Source organism: Schistocerca cancellata, chromosome 8 (assembly GCF_023864275.1).
Source record: "Schistocerca cancellata isolate TAMUIC-IGC-003103 chromosome 8, iqSchCanc2.1, whole genome shotgun sequence".
Taxonomy (NCBI): Eukaryota; Metazoa; Arthropoda; class Insecta; order Orthoptera; family Acrididae; genus Schistocerca; species Schistocerca cancellata.
In genome coordinates, this window is record NC_064633.1 from 191,427,095 (window position 1) to 191,441,706 (window position 14,612).

The 14,612-nt window shown below is 39.5% G+C and overlaps 1 protein-coding gene across 1 annotated transcript in view; it reads left to right on the plus strand.

The window, feature by feature from the left end:
- LOC126095461 (leucine-rich repeat-containing G-protein coupled receptor 5-like) overlaps nucleotides 1-14,612 on the plus strand; it is a 1,115,085-nt gene that overhangs the window by 757,717 nt on the left and 342,756 nt on the right. The gene's annotated exons all lie outside the window — the stretch shown is intronic.

Below are 14,612 nucleotides of genomic sequence, written 5' to 3' on the forward strand. Positions count from 1 at the left end.
CAGCAAGATCCATATTTAACTCATTAAACAATTGAACGCTGACAAGGGGAATCCACCATACATCGCTATCTGACAGTCGAACTTTCCCAGGGTGAAAATAAAGGCAGACCTATTTTGACTTGAGTGCAGAGAAAATGATGGTCAAAATTTCGATGCGACTTCCTCAGTCCGCTTTCGAGTATCTGTCATTAATCGGGTAGCGTAGTGGGTAAGAGCATCGTTTCGAATTTCTTCGCCCTGTGTCCAAAATAGGTCTTATGATTGTTCTTTCTCTATTATTTTTCACGGAAGTATGTGACATCAATACTTGCCTCGTGAGATCGTGAAGAACAATGAAATTATTGACTGTAGAAATAAACATTTCCAATTAAAAATAGATTTTATCATCATCAATCTTATACAGTCTTATATTATTAACAGTAGTTGAAGATTAAAAATATATAAATTCTAGTATTTCAGTGTTTGATTTGACTTTTACGTTTACACTTCAAGAGAACCGGTGAATTTCCAATGGCGATATCTATCACAAAAACACTCATAGCATAAAAACACGGAGCACCGCGAACAATGTGCAAAGGCCTATATGCCGCAGTCACATTTTAATATGAAGCAGCCTCGTTAAAGTTGCTAAATACCTTGCGATGTGGCGATAATTTCGCGGAAAACCACCATGCATATCGAGGTATTTTCGCGAAATCTTGAACCTGTAACTGATGATGGATCAAGGCGGGTATTTTAGTTGCATCGCTTTGTAGTTGCGATTTCCTTTCGCAATTCAGTGAGCGTAGAATACTTCTCTAATCATTGAACATGTTTCTCCATCTGTAGGAAAAAAGCTTACTTCACAGCGTTGACAGAACGGCGTATACTATAGGGGAATTATTTTTAATGAATACGATAGTATTCCGATTTCATCGACAAACAACCCTTGGTAAAAGGACATTGAAGTACTAGAATTTATATGCTTTTCATCTTCAGTTATTGCTAATAAGATTGTATAAGGTTTTTGACCATAACATCAATTTTTAATAACATTTTAAATACTTATTGCTTTTGTCAAAAATTTTAATGTATATCACTATGTTACGAAAGGGAGACGTTGATGTCATATACTTCTACTCCGTACAACAAGTAAACATAACGGAAAAAGAACAAAAGAATGAATGTGAACACTGAACGCAAAAATAGAAATATGAGTTGCTCCACACTAAGCTACCGCATCACACGGCTGTACAATGCGCCGAGCAGGCTGAGCAAGTAGCGTCGAAACTGTAATCGTCACTTTCTAGGAAACTATTGAGTGTGTGCACCTAAACCAAAGATAGATGCACCTTCATTTCGGCTCTTCTTTCATCCTGCAAAGTTTCGCCAGTGTCAGAGGGCGACCTATGGTGGGTTCCGTTGTGAGTTCACATGTTTGTGGAACATCAGCTGTGCAATAAAATTTTGTGAAACTTTTACATTCAAAGTTCTGAGAAAGTTCTACATCTATTTATTGTTGACAAGGTACTTCACCAGTTTCGCTTACAAAATAATTAGACATTGCACCTGTGTTGCTTATTTCTATCACATTTCCTCTTTTTTCCATCCAGAATTCGTGGCAGACTCAAATTTTTTCGCAGTGAATGTCTGCTCAAGTTAGTGACATAAATAATACAATATATTTCAGTTATATCAACAGCAAATTCCCATTTGCTACATCCATTGCTCGCTACAGCACACGTCAGTTTTTTGCTATTGTGTGAACAAAACCAATTGTTGAATGTTCCCTCAATGAAACTGTTAGTGCAAACAAGAAAAATTGACGCATACAATATACACCTGACTCTGCCGCTGGATCTGAGATTGTCTGTCTCTAGTTTTAAAAACGAAAATAATTCTTAATCCAACGTTACCTGAAAATGCGAGAGTAACTAATCTTCATAAACACATACGGGAAACAAAAAAACACGAGCCACAACCCTGTATGGCGCATGGCCACTACGTCGAGTGGGATGCGTCGTAACTCAACGCGCCAAACATTAAAATAGGTCACTTATTTATTCGTGACTGGAAAGAAATATGGCTCTCTTTTCAATGTTAAAAACAATTTCGATATGGTAGCTTTATTTTTTATGTAGAAATGTGTGGCCTAATATGTACCAAACGTAAACTGATCAGCGACTACATTTTTCACTGCAAGCTATTCGAAATGTGTTGCGGTACTTGCTTGATTTTGAAGTATCAAAATAACTATAAGCAGTCTCGAAAAGATGTGCATTTCTTTATCAAGCTGCGATATCAGGCTGTAAAGTATGAAAGAATCAAATTTTTTTATCGAATACAGATTTGCCATGCATTACGTCATTTACCATGCCACTTCAGTGGGCGCCCTACCTCAGTCTCATTGCGATGGAAACGTGCGCTTATCTGAAAAGCATACAATAACAACATACACTAGCTGATCAACAGCGAACAGACACTCTTATGTATGACATAATTGATCTCTACATGTCACAAGAGGCGGGACCGCACTATGAAAGGAGGCGTGGAGTATTTTGTTAGTTAAGAAGCAGTAACAGCCGACTAGGTCTGTAAAGAGAGCTCAGTAACATCGAATGTATGTTCTTCATTGGATGTCACATGAGTAACAAATCCATCAGAGCATTTAAACCTTCTAAAGCTGCCCAAGTCACCTGTTTGCTACATGATCCTGAAGTGGAAACGCGAAGGACAGGCACAGCTGAACCAAGACCAGGTTGACCAGCAATCCAGGATGAACAGTGACTCTGCGTAGGGATTTAAGGGGGGGGGGGGGGGGGGTAGGACGTCAAAACTTTATAAAAATTCGATTTTTTAAAAATATGCCTGTTCTGTAGCGCACATCTTCCTGGATAGTTTGAGGTGTAAAACATATATATTTGAGAGATTATAAGGAACGTTATTTGGTCTTAAGTGTACCAAGATGCCTCGCCACACCCCTTTGCACAGCATTCTTCTGTCATATGTAAGTGTATTTCGCTCTGTAGAATTCGAATGTTTATATTTGCGCCAGAGATTGTCATACGTGAAACAAATGGCAATTGATATCGACAGTTTCTCTGCTGATATCGACGTGCATTGTTTTGATCGCTGATTTTATTTATTCTCTGTTTTGGAAGGCTTGTAGTGTGGTGTTGTGAATTTCGAAACGATTTTCATTTGGCTGTGTTGTTTTGGGTTCTTTTGTGGCATATTATCGCACAAGATGCCTAGAATTCGTTGCTTCAACCGTAAACAACGTCACTAGGGCAACAGATACACAGTAAAGGGGACTACAACGAATGTTATACCAGTGGTTCAAGAGTGCAACCTCTCAGAGCCGGTGAACAAACCACCACCGAGTGCTCCAAGGAGGAAACGTGTTTCTGGTGCTAATGAAAATGTAGGCTGTGAATGTGAAGATTCATGTAATATTATTGTTGGTGTTAATATACTGTCATAGTTAGTATTGGACAATGTTAAGTGCAAGCATTGCTTTGGTGTACAGTGTGTTTCTGCGGTGGAAGATGAGAAGGCCAGGAAACGTCTTGCTACGAAGTTATCAGTGATATACAGCAAATGCAACGTTGGTGCGTCTTGTATGACATTTAAAATCGTAAACAAAGGTTATGACGTGTATTTGAGGGTAGCATATGGCACGCGCTGCATTGGTAGTGGAGAGAAGGCAGCAAGAATACATTGTGCAGTGATGAATCTTCCACCTCCTCCAGCAAAATTTGAGAGATACTGTGGCGTACTGCTTGGTTCTGTAAAAGAATTTGGAGAATCGTCAATAAAAAGTGGTGTAGAATAATCGAAAGTGGTGGTGACGGGGACATAGTGGCCGGTTTTGATGGTACCTGACAAAAAAGAGGGCACACTTCATTGAATGGTGTTGTTACAACAACAGCTGTTGACACTACCAAAGTGTTAGATATTAAAGTGTTGAGCAAATTTTGTCATAATTGTGTGAAAGGTATTCCAGAACATGAATGTAATATGAACTATAATGGCTCAGGTGCAGGTATGGAAGTGCAGATTGTTTACTAGATCTGTTGCTTCCCGCAACCTGCAATATGTGAAGTACCTTGGTGATGGTGATAGTAAAGCTTTCATTGAGGTTCAAAAATGTGCTCCATATGGAGCTGAGACTATTGTGCAGAAGCTATAATGTGTGTGACATGTACAGAAAAGACTTGGCACTAGACTTAGAAGGCTGAGACCAGTTTATATGATGGGAAGAGGATACAAGGGAGAGGGCGACTGACGGATGCAGAAATTGACAAGCTACAGACATGTTATTGCCTGGCGATAAGAAGGAACACAGGGGACTTGAAAAATATGAAGCACGCAGTTTGGGCCTTATACGTCCACAAAATGTCCACATATAACAATCCTATCCTCAACTTGTGCCCAAAAGAAAGTGAATCATGGTGTGGCTACCAAAGGTCAATTTCTCGTGGTGAAGAATATCATCACAGGAATTCTCTGCCAACTGCTGTAATGAAAGCCATCATACATACATTCAGGGGCCTTGCAAATGAAAACATAATGAAGAAACGTCTTCATGGCAGTACCCAAAACCCAAATGAAAGTTTTAATCAATGTGTATGGGAAAGATTGCCAAAAACCATTTTTCTGGGAAGAAATGCAGTTGCTATTGGTGTTTATGATGCAGTTTCATGTTTTAATGACGGTGTGCAAAGCAGGAAATATGTTTGAGAGAAAATGGGAATTAAGACCAAAGTGAACTGCATTTTGATGCATTTGTATGCGATACACACAGAGCGGGTAGTGAAAGGAGATAAATCATTTTTGGAGGTGACAAAAAAGCAAGATGAGTGCGTCATAGGAATGTGAAAAGGAAGAAAACTGATTTATAAAATGAAAAAGAACCTGCCTATGGTGCTGGACAGTTCTGAAAGAATGCCAAATACAAGAAACTTTGACAGCCATTTTCTGCAATACACAAATTTCTGTACTTCGGTACACGTAACATCCAAAATAAATATCCTATCACTTTCAAACTCCTTAATGCAAAGCTCTAGAATATTCCAAATCTATTAAAAACTGTGGTAAAATTTGAAATAATTAACTATAAAATTTGAGTTTTTATAAAGATGAAGTTTAAAATGTAACAGCTCATAAATTTTTTGGTAAATTAAATAAATTCTAGAGTTTCATACGCCTGCAAGAATGGTCTATGTGCTGTGCACAATTCATCGAAGAATCTCTCTTACTTATGAAGAATAGTGTACCTACAGCAACAAATGCAGCCAATAGTAAGTGAAAAAATGATGAAATTTCAAATGTAAAAAAAATATTTTATTATTTTTTTGAACTTCCACTGCTAAGAGTGTGAATCCTGAATCCTTCCTGGTCATGATGACAAAGTTTTATGAATTTATTTGTAAAAGCCCCTCCTGCTCCAAGTCGTCCCGTTTGACGTTCTACCCCCTTTAAAAGGAATGGGGTATAATGGTCGAGCAGCGCCTCATAATCGGCCTATTTCTGCAGTCAGTGCTAGGCGACGCTTGAGAATGTGTACAAAATGACGTCACTGGACAGTGGGTGACTGTAAACGACTGGTTTTGACTGATGAACCACGATATACCGTGTGCAATCTCATGGAAAGTTTTTGGTTTGGCATACGTCTGAAGAACATTACCTGTCATCTTGCGTAGTACCAACAGTGAAGTACATAGTGTGGTGTCACCGCCAGACACCACACTTGCTAGGTGGTAGCTTTAAATCGGCCGCGGTCCATTAGTACATGTCGGACCCCCTTGTCGCCACTGTCAGTAATTGCAGACCGAGCGCCACCACACGGCAGGTCTAGAGAGACGTACTAGCACTCGCCCCAGTTGTACGACGACTTTGCTAGCGACTACACTGACGAAGCCTTTCTCTCATTTGCCGAGAGATAGTAAGAATAGCCTTCAGCTAAGTCCATGGCTACGACCTAGCAAGGCGCCATTAACCAAATCTAAGAGTCTCACTTGTATTATCAAGAGCGATGTACCACAAGGATGAATTAAAGTTAAGTATTAAAGAAGCTACGTACTTTTCTTTATAGCATTCATAACGTATCCTGCTTCAGACCTCACGCCTGTCTGCGTTAGATTGTAGCGCATTTCGGTCTCCTCTATCTACAAGGTGTTGGCACATTTGCCAACACATCACATAGAATGTGGTCTTACGGTATGCAGCTGTTTCTCGTGTTTCGGGTGTGGCCTCCTTATTGCGCTTACGAAAACTCCCAATATGAACTAAATAAACATATCCTACAGCTTTGTGTACTGCGTGCTGTAGAGAAACTGTACGAAGACGATGGCTCTGTGTGTGAGCATGGCAGTGCACCGCCTTAAAGCAGCATCTGCGGGCAATGATTTGTAGACAATAAAATTCCTGAAATGGGCTATCCTCCACAGGGTCGCGACTTGAACCCAGTGCAACACTTTTGGGATGACCTCGCTCCAAACCTCAGCAGTCGACATCACTACGTTCTCTCGGTTCGACCCTCGAGGAAGAATGGACTGAAATTACTCTAAAGACATTTAGACGTCTCATTGAAAGTGTCCCCAGCAGAGTTAAGTCCATCATACAGGCGGAGGGTGGACACACTCCATGTTAATGTACACTAACAGATGTCTGGATGCTGTTGATCAGATAGTGTACATTTCAAAACGGGCGTTGGCACACTGTAACGCGGAACATAAAGATTATTTAGTGTACTGTTGAGTGCTCGATCACAGGCCAGTAAAGGTGTTTCTAAGCGCACAATTTAAGTACGCTGCGATTTACTGTCATGTGAACTCAACCTAATTTAAATACCCTGTTTCAGAAATGGAAATGCGGGATCCTGTTCAGAAGGCATTCTTCGTATTAGAATTTAAGAATTGTCGTTCTTTCATCACAGTACAGAGAATAATTTGTTAGCAATACTATGAAACACCGCCAAATGACAAAACTATTCGCAAAATGCGTCGGTAATTTGAAGAAAGACTTGGTTTGTCCAGTGGGAAGTATACCATCCACCTACTGGTAGCGCCCAAAACGTTTTTCTTCTACAACAAACAGTTGCTTGGACATTTTGGCGCATCTGCTATTTTACTGAATGACTGAGATTAACTGCAAGAATTCCAGCCACCAGATACCGAATGTATCGCAAAAGTTAAAAATTTCTCTTTGTTCGGGTGAATCCGTTCTAATAGGAGCCTAACATACAAAATTCCGTGATATTGTAATTATTCCAGTTCAGTAGTCATACTGGGGTTCTAAAATAGAAATCTGAATGTGCTTTAATGGTCCAGCTGTTCCGGGAGTGAAAGAAAATAAACAGTATTCCGTGTCAGATCTAACAGTAATGAGTCCTTCCCCCAGCACGCAGTAATTACTAATAAAAGTAGAAAACTTATACTTTTAATCAACTGAAAGAAAGTGATCTCACTGTCACGCATATCCTCCCAATTTTTAAGAGAAAAAATAAAACCAGTCTCCCGCCCAGTTACTGCCTTGCCTGGGTGGCAATTCAGACGTAAACCATTTTCCAGAACAATTAATAAAATGGTTTTCCCCCACCCCATCCCACCATCAGCATTATCCCATCACCCAAGAAATATTTTTCAATACATCATTCTAGTTCCACTTTTTCGTTTACTGGAGCATTTAAAAAAGCATATGTAATCGAACTGTTATAACATGCTTGATAATTGATTCCGCAATTTCATACTGATTCCCCTCTTCACATCTTTCAGTAAAATGGAGGATTCCCACTAGCGGGTATAGGGGGCCGCACATTTTTAAATCGACCATTTCATTCGTCGAATTGGACATGACGACACTGTGCTTGCTCTTGACCTTCTAGATCTCCGGACGTCTCAGCCTTGGATTTCTTTATGTGCAAGATCAAAACGACTCGAAATGTACATTTCTAATGCGCTCGCTTCGGTGACTCCACCTGTGCTGGAGAATGTATGGCTTGAAATGGGTTATTGCTTAGATATTGGGCGTCTGACCGACAGAAGTCATATACAACACCTATAGTGTCATCTGACATTACTTTTGAACATTACTTTACATTCTGTGTAACTCATATCTTTGTCGCATGCAATGAGTAGCTATAGTTATTTGTAATCGCTACAATCATTTTAATTGTCCCGTATAATTAATAAATTCCACCTCCGAATGTATACAGAGCTACTTCGAATTCGAATTCCTAACAAACTTTTCCATTTAAGAGGCACTTTTATATTAGCTTCATATTTCCAAACCACAGATTCTGAATTTCAAATTCTTGAGTTTATATTTTCACTTATTTTCAGTAAATTTTATCTCACAGCTATCAGCTACATATTCAAAATCATATTGTACCACCATCATCTACTACCGAAAATAGTTGCTATTGCCATCGGCTTCGATTTAAAAAAATGATCAGGCTTCCTGACTACACAAACTAACAGACCATTATGAAAACATGAGACACAAAAGATGTACAATCGTGTAACATCAAATAGTACACAGGAATTTCTTCAATCGTAGTAGCTATGTGGATACATACATCACAGTCTGAATAATGCGAAAAACTGCAAACTAAACATCATAATTTGATGCATAAAATTTAAGTTTAGTTCAGATGATCCAGTTTGTCAATAATACAATAGTACAACAGGTCCAATCTATGGACGCTTACAGTGTTGGGAAAACATCGCTGTGGAACTTCTGAACGACAGATTACCACGCAACCAAGAGGTTGGACGTGTTATACTGTTGTATTATCGACAAATAGGATCTCCTAAACAATATTATTTTCGATAAGCTTAAGGTTATATGTTTCTGCCCCAGTGTGTGTTCAAACATATATGAAAGCTATCACTCTGGCCGAGTAAGCTCCGTCCCTGTGCTTGCATCAAATATGACTAACAATATCCACCTTTCAACAAAACACAGTTATACATTTGTTTACTCGAAAATATTGCATTACGCAGTAGCATCGTTAGTGAGCGTTCCTTTATTTTCTCTCTAGACTACATTTACTTTTTTCTGTGACCTATGCATATCAGCCATAGATATGTAATAGCTGTAGCTTTATTGTTGCACTGGTCCTGTTCTGATTGGTGAGATGGATTTTAAGGTCCTTGAAATGTTTTGTTGCACCTTTTGTATTTTTACAGTATTTTGCACTAATGTTTTCATTGTCTTTAGATGCCATCCGTTGGCAATGCTATTTCGAAGCTCTGTCAGAGCAACTGAAGTGAAGTCACCTGGAAAAAATATGCAGTAAGTGATAGTTCAGAACTGAGAAATACTGATTGTTAATGCAGCTGCAGACGCTATTTAAATATCACAATGAATGTAAGTGATGCACATTTTCTTATAAATAGGGATTTGCGTTTGTTGCTTCGTCTTAGCTCCAACAACTGACGTGTCAAAACTCATGAGGACATTACCGTTCTAGTATACAGGGTGGCCATGAGCAGCCGAAAAAGCTAGTTAGAGTGTTGCAGAGAAGGATGTGCTGAGAAATAATTCGTAAGAAAAAAATTTGGTACATTGCGGCGTTTCCGAGTTAATTAGCGTGACGTTAGGCCAGTTTTTAAATGAAAAGAGAATACTGCTTGGCGGCTACCCTCGTTAAAATACTTTTTAACAAAACTCTGAAAAATTGGAAAAGGAAGTGCAAAAACATAGGAATCAGAGTAGGTGATAGCATCCTATTCTCCCTAATTTCGTGGACGATCAGGTCATCTTCACTAAGGAAGAAGAGGATGAGTCTTATATGCTAAAAATCAAAAAGAAGAATATGAGCTTGAAATTTAACTTTACGTAAACTGAATACTTGGCTGTCGGAAGTATAGGAATGGATTCTGTTATGGATGATGGATCTATAGTAAAGTGTAGCCGTTCATATAAATATTTAGGGACAATAATTTCGAGCAAATGTGCAAGGAACAAGGAAATCAGGCACAGAATGGGAATGGGAAAGGTGGCAATTAAGCAGTTACACTCCATTATTTGGGATAAAAAGACGTCAAAACTTTGAAAAGAATGTACGAAACTTTAGTTGAAAGCGTTACTCTGTATGGTGCTGAACTGTGGGAATTCTGCAGGGTCAACGGGTAGGAATTAAAGGCAATGGAAATTGAGTTTTAGAGACAAAGTTGTGAAGTAACGAGACACAATATAAAAAATGAAGTGTGACGAAAACAAAAGGGAGCTACAAAAGATATTGAAGATACAATTGAAAATAAATGGCTAATATGGTAGGGAGATCTTAGAAGAATGGCAGAGGAAAGATGGCCCTCTAAAATGTGGTACTGGCAGGGTGTCTACGACCCGGGACAACCGGGAAAAACCCGGGATTTTCTTCATCCGGGAGAAAACCGGGAAAAACCCGGGATATTTTTAGAATTCCGGGAATTTTTCATTTTTTTAGTATTCAGTTAAATTTTTGTAATTTTGACTAGTAAGGACCGACACACTAACAAAGGATATTACTGTATCCCGCTACTGCAGAATAATACTTCAACAATAAAACATAAACTAGAGAAAAAAACGAAAATAACTTAAACTGCAAAGGAAATGCGCCATATACAGCGACGACACAAGTGCTCATGCAAGCGTCTGCCGATTGAAAATGTGTCAAAGGCTTTAGGAAGACTATGCAGTGCTTCATAACAACAAATTGCCTCCAATGAGCGTGAAGTCGCAACTGTTTACATTCGATTTGTTTTAGCAGTTAACGCGTGGGCTCATGCGCATGCGCAGTAGAGTCACGTTTGAGTAGTAGATTCTCCCGCTTCTGTCAACAGGAATGTGGCTGTTGGCTGTGCAAGCAGTCGCAGCAAGCAGCTAGATACTTCCGGGAAATGGGGGCGCCTAATTCATATTCTTAAGGGAAAAAAAACTTGTTTCACAAAGCACCTAGCATCCAGCGCACGTTTAGTCATATGATTCTCAGTTGGTTTTTGAACACATTTTAAGTTGATTTCTGAATGAATCATAAGCTGACTTTTGAATGCATGCATAGTGTACGTGATGTCTCTGTCAGGAGAATCCTCGTCGCATCTAGAAATAAACTTTCCACAGACAAAAGGGGACGGGGCTATACGAGCCGAGTGGAGTAAAGCCGAATGGATGAATGGCAATCGCTGTCTGATTATGTGGCTGATTGGGTGTGCGAATGATCAGCGTTGTTATAATTACTAGCGGAGTCCATAGATTCATACTATCAGAATGGAAATAAACGACTGACAGGAATAACAGGTGAGAAAGATTATGTATTATCTTCTCGGTGTGTCCAAGAAAATGAAGTTTTGACAGAAAATGTTTGGCCAGATCGCTACACTAGTAAGGACCAGGAGTACAGTCCCCGGCTACCAGCCGCTTAAGTCCTATTATGGAAGTAACACGGAAAACGTAGTACGAACACGTAACAACGCCTAACCGGAGAATAATTGCGGGAGAACTAAACCAGTGATTCTGGCAGGGTTAGTGAAGTTAATCGGCGAACAAATTTTGACAGTGGCAGCAATAGCTACAGAATTGGTGATGACAGGATTGTTTGTCAGAACGAGGACGGAGAAGAAACGAGGACATCACACAAATTATGGAAGAATAAGACGATTCCAAATTTATATAAAAATTTCGTAATACTAGTTTTCGATCTCATGCTAGAGAAGCTAGTGCATATGAATGAAACGTGAAACTATTTCCTAACATAAAGCTTTTTGCTTGTAGTAGGCCTAATAGGCATTTGATATTGATACTTATTGGATTATATTCTGTCGTGTTACAAAAATGACCATTTGTGCCAAAACAGTCTCGTTTGTTTGGTGTGTTATAAAATTGCTGCCGTATTAGAAAGGCCTATTTTGTTTTATCTAGCAGACAGTGACAAAATAGACGTAATCAGATCGAGAAACCACACCAGTCTTGGGTATTATTTGTATTAACAGCTTTTTCAGTATTAGATAACTACATTTCGATTTTCCATGTAGCAAAACGTTTGACAAACTTTGATGAGGTAAAAGATTCTTTCACAGAAAGGAAAACACGCCATGTAAAGCTGTAGCAAGATTAGAGAGAAAAAAATGCTAGGAGCTAAGGTTTGAAGAAATGTGTAATTTCTTGCTTATCTCTTGTCAGTACTGGTTTTATATATCCTATATTTAATTTTTAGTCACACAAAACAGCAAGTTATTAACTAATGGGCAATGAAGAGTTCAGATTTTCCGAAGAGTTCTTGTTCTCTCGATTACAAATAATCCCATCCGCTATTAATTGCGAGATTTTTTTTAAGAGAGGCAGGCTGCCAAACCGGCCGACTGGGAGCAGGAGAGGCACCACAGGACATTTCAATTTCCACTCTCCTGAATATAGTTTGGACGTGCAGTAGAAAAATGCTTTATGAAGAGGCATGGAACTGCACTTGGGCATACTTAAGACCAAATAATATGTCTTACATTTCCTCGAATACATACGTTTTATGTTTCAGACTTTTCAGAAAGATGTGCGCTACAAGATGAACATATTTTGAAAATTCGATTTTTTTTTAGTATTGACCCGGTTCGCAAATGTCGTAGATCCGGGGGTGATGCGCAGAGCAATCTGAGCTATAGTGGGTAGTCTGCCCGCATCTCGTGGTCGTGCGGTAGCGTTCTCGCTTCCCACGCCCGGGTTCCCGGGTTCGATTCCCGGCGGGGTCAGGGATTTTCTCTGCCTCGTGATGGCTGGGTGTTGTGTGATGTCCTTAGGTTAGTTAGGTTTAAGTAGTTCTAGGTTCTAGGGGACTGATGACCTAAGATGTTAAGTCCCATAGTGCTCAGAGCCATTTGAACCATAGTGGGTAGTCTCCACGTGACCCGTGTTTACGTTCAGTGATTTTTCTGTTTCCCCTTCGTTTACTCTCACATCAAATGAAAACAAAACGGATTCCGTGGCCGGGAGCAATCAAGTGAATTAAAACACATTCACATAATTACTAAAGGCTGAAATATGTCATTAGTTTCAGATTTTATTTTATTTCCACCTTTCTGACAGTCAAGCATTAATCGCCTTGCGGAACAATGAAGTTATTTTTGTCTGTTTGCTAAAGAAATTTGACTTTTGCTAATCTTTTCCGCAGAGGCAGTCGATGTATTTGAAACGAAATGTTTAATTCCACAGTACTGGGTAGTTTCAACTGTTCGCTGCATTTCAAGTGCACGTTTTCATTTTCTAGCACGTATGGCATTATGCCATAATAAATAACCAAACATGATATAATACAGTACTGGTGCTCCAAGAAAATTTACATCCTGAAAACCACACTTAAAAGCTTAATATCAGGTCGGGGTCTACGGTACTTCATTGGGAATCTGGACATACGAGTGTGCCTTTAAGTATGCACTTTAAATGTGCACATTTTAGTATGGTTCACGAAATTCCGATACTCTTGCAGTATCATCTTTCATTGATGATCTTTTACACGTACGTACATACGGGCTTCCTACGTCATGATATCTACCCAAGCGCGGTGTCGCCTGTTACCTGAGCTCTCTGGCAACTGCTGAAACAGACCTATTTGTAACAGGTCGCGGGAAAATATTATGATTGATGGTTTGAAAAGCGTTACTTTCAAAGTAAATATCCTATTACGTAAGTTGAACTATGTACAAGAATGGACCGTGAATTTATTAAATCACAAAGCGTTTGACTCTCATTTAAAAATCAGGTGTCTGATGACGAGCCATTTAGAAGCATTTCGAACCCTCGAACCCTGAAGATCAGACATTTATGTCATTATTAAAAATTTTACAGGCACATTTGTATGATATCTCGTAAAGTGTAACACGCGCAAAAAAGATCAACAGTATATGCGAAAGCTTAGTTTCTCTTGCAGCTTGAGACCAATATTTTATGTGAAAGCTTTGCTTTTCTTGTAACAACACTATGTATATTAATTTAAACTATTAACTTTCCCTGTTTGGCGCGCTACTTAACACTGATGTTGCTATTGGCTGACTACATCACGTGTCCTATGCTCTGAATATCCTCTGTCATCAGCTGGCGAGATCACGTGACATGAGTTACGAACGGCTTACAAAAGCGCATCGAAATCTCGGTTTCAATGGTTTGGAAAGTAACATGCGGTGTTTGGTGGATTTCCAATGTATGTTTTCGTAATACGAAAACACGCAGCGTACATGTTGCTGCACAGCAAAGATATTTACAAAACGTGTCTTTTTCTCTGAGTTTCGTTTTCTAAAGTGCCGGAAAATTGTACGCTCGTGTACAAAACCATAACCATTCAAAGGAGTGATAGGGGAAAATATACTGTCATCCGGGAGAAAGTGTGTTTTTAACTGGGAAATCCGGGAAAAATCCGGGAATTTTTTTCCTTGTCCACGTAGACACTCTGACTGGAGACCCTCACGACACAGAAAGAGAGGAAGACACTGGCTACATTGAACTGATGGAGTGAGACGTGCAATGCAGGACAGAAACTTGGATGCGTGAGACGACGCATGGTGTAGAAAAGACACAGAAAGAAGAAAGAAGAGGTCCGTATTATGGAAGGAGCTTCAGGTACATTCTGGGCGTCACACTGCAGCAGTTGCAGGACTGGTACT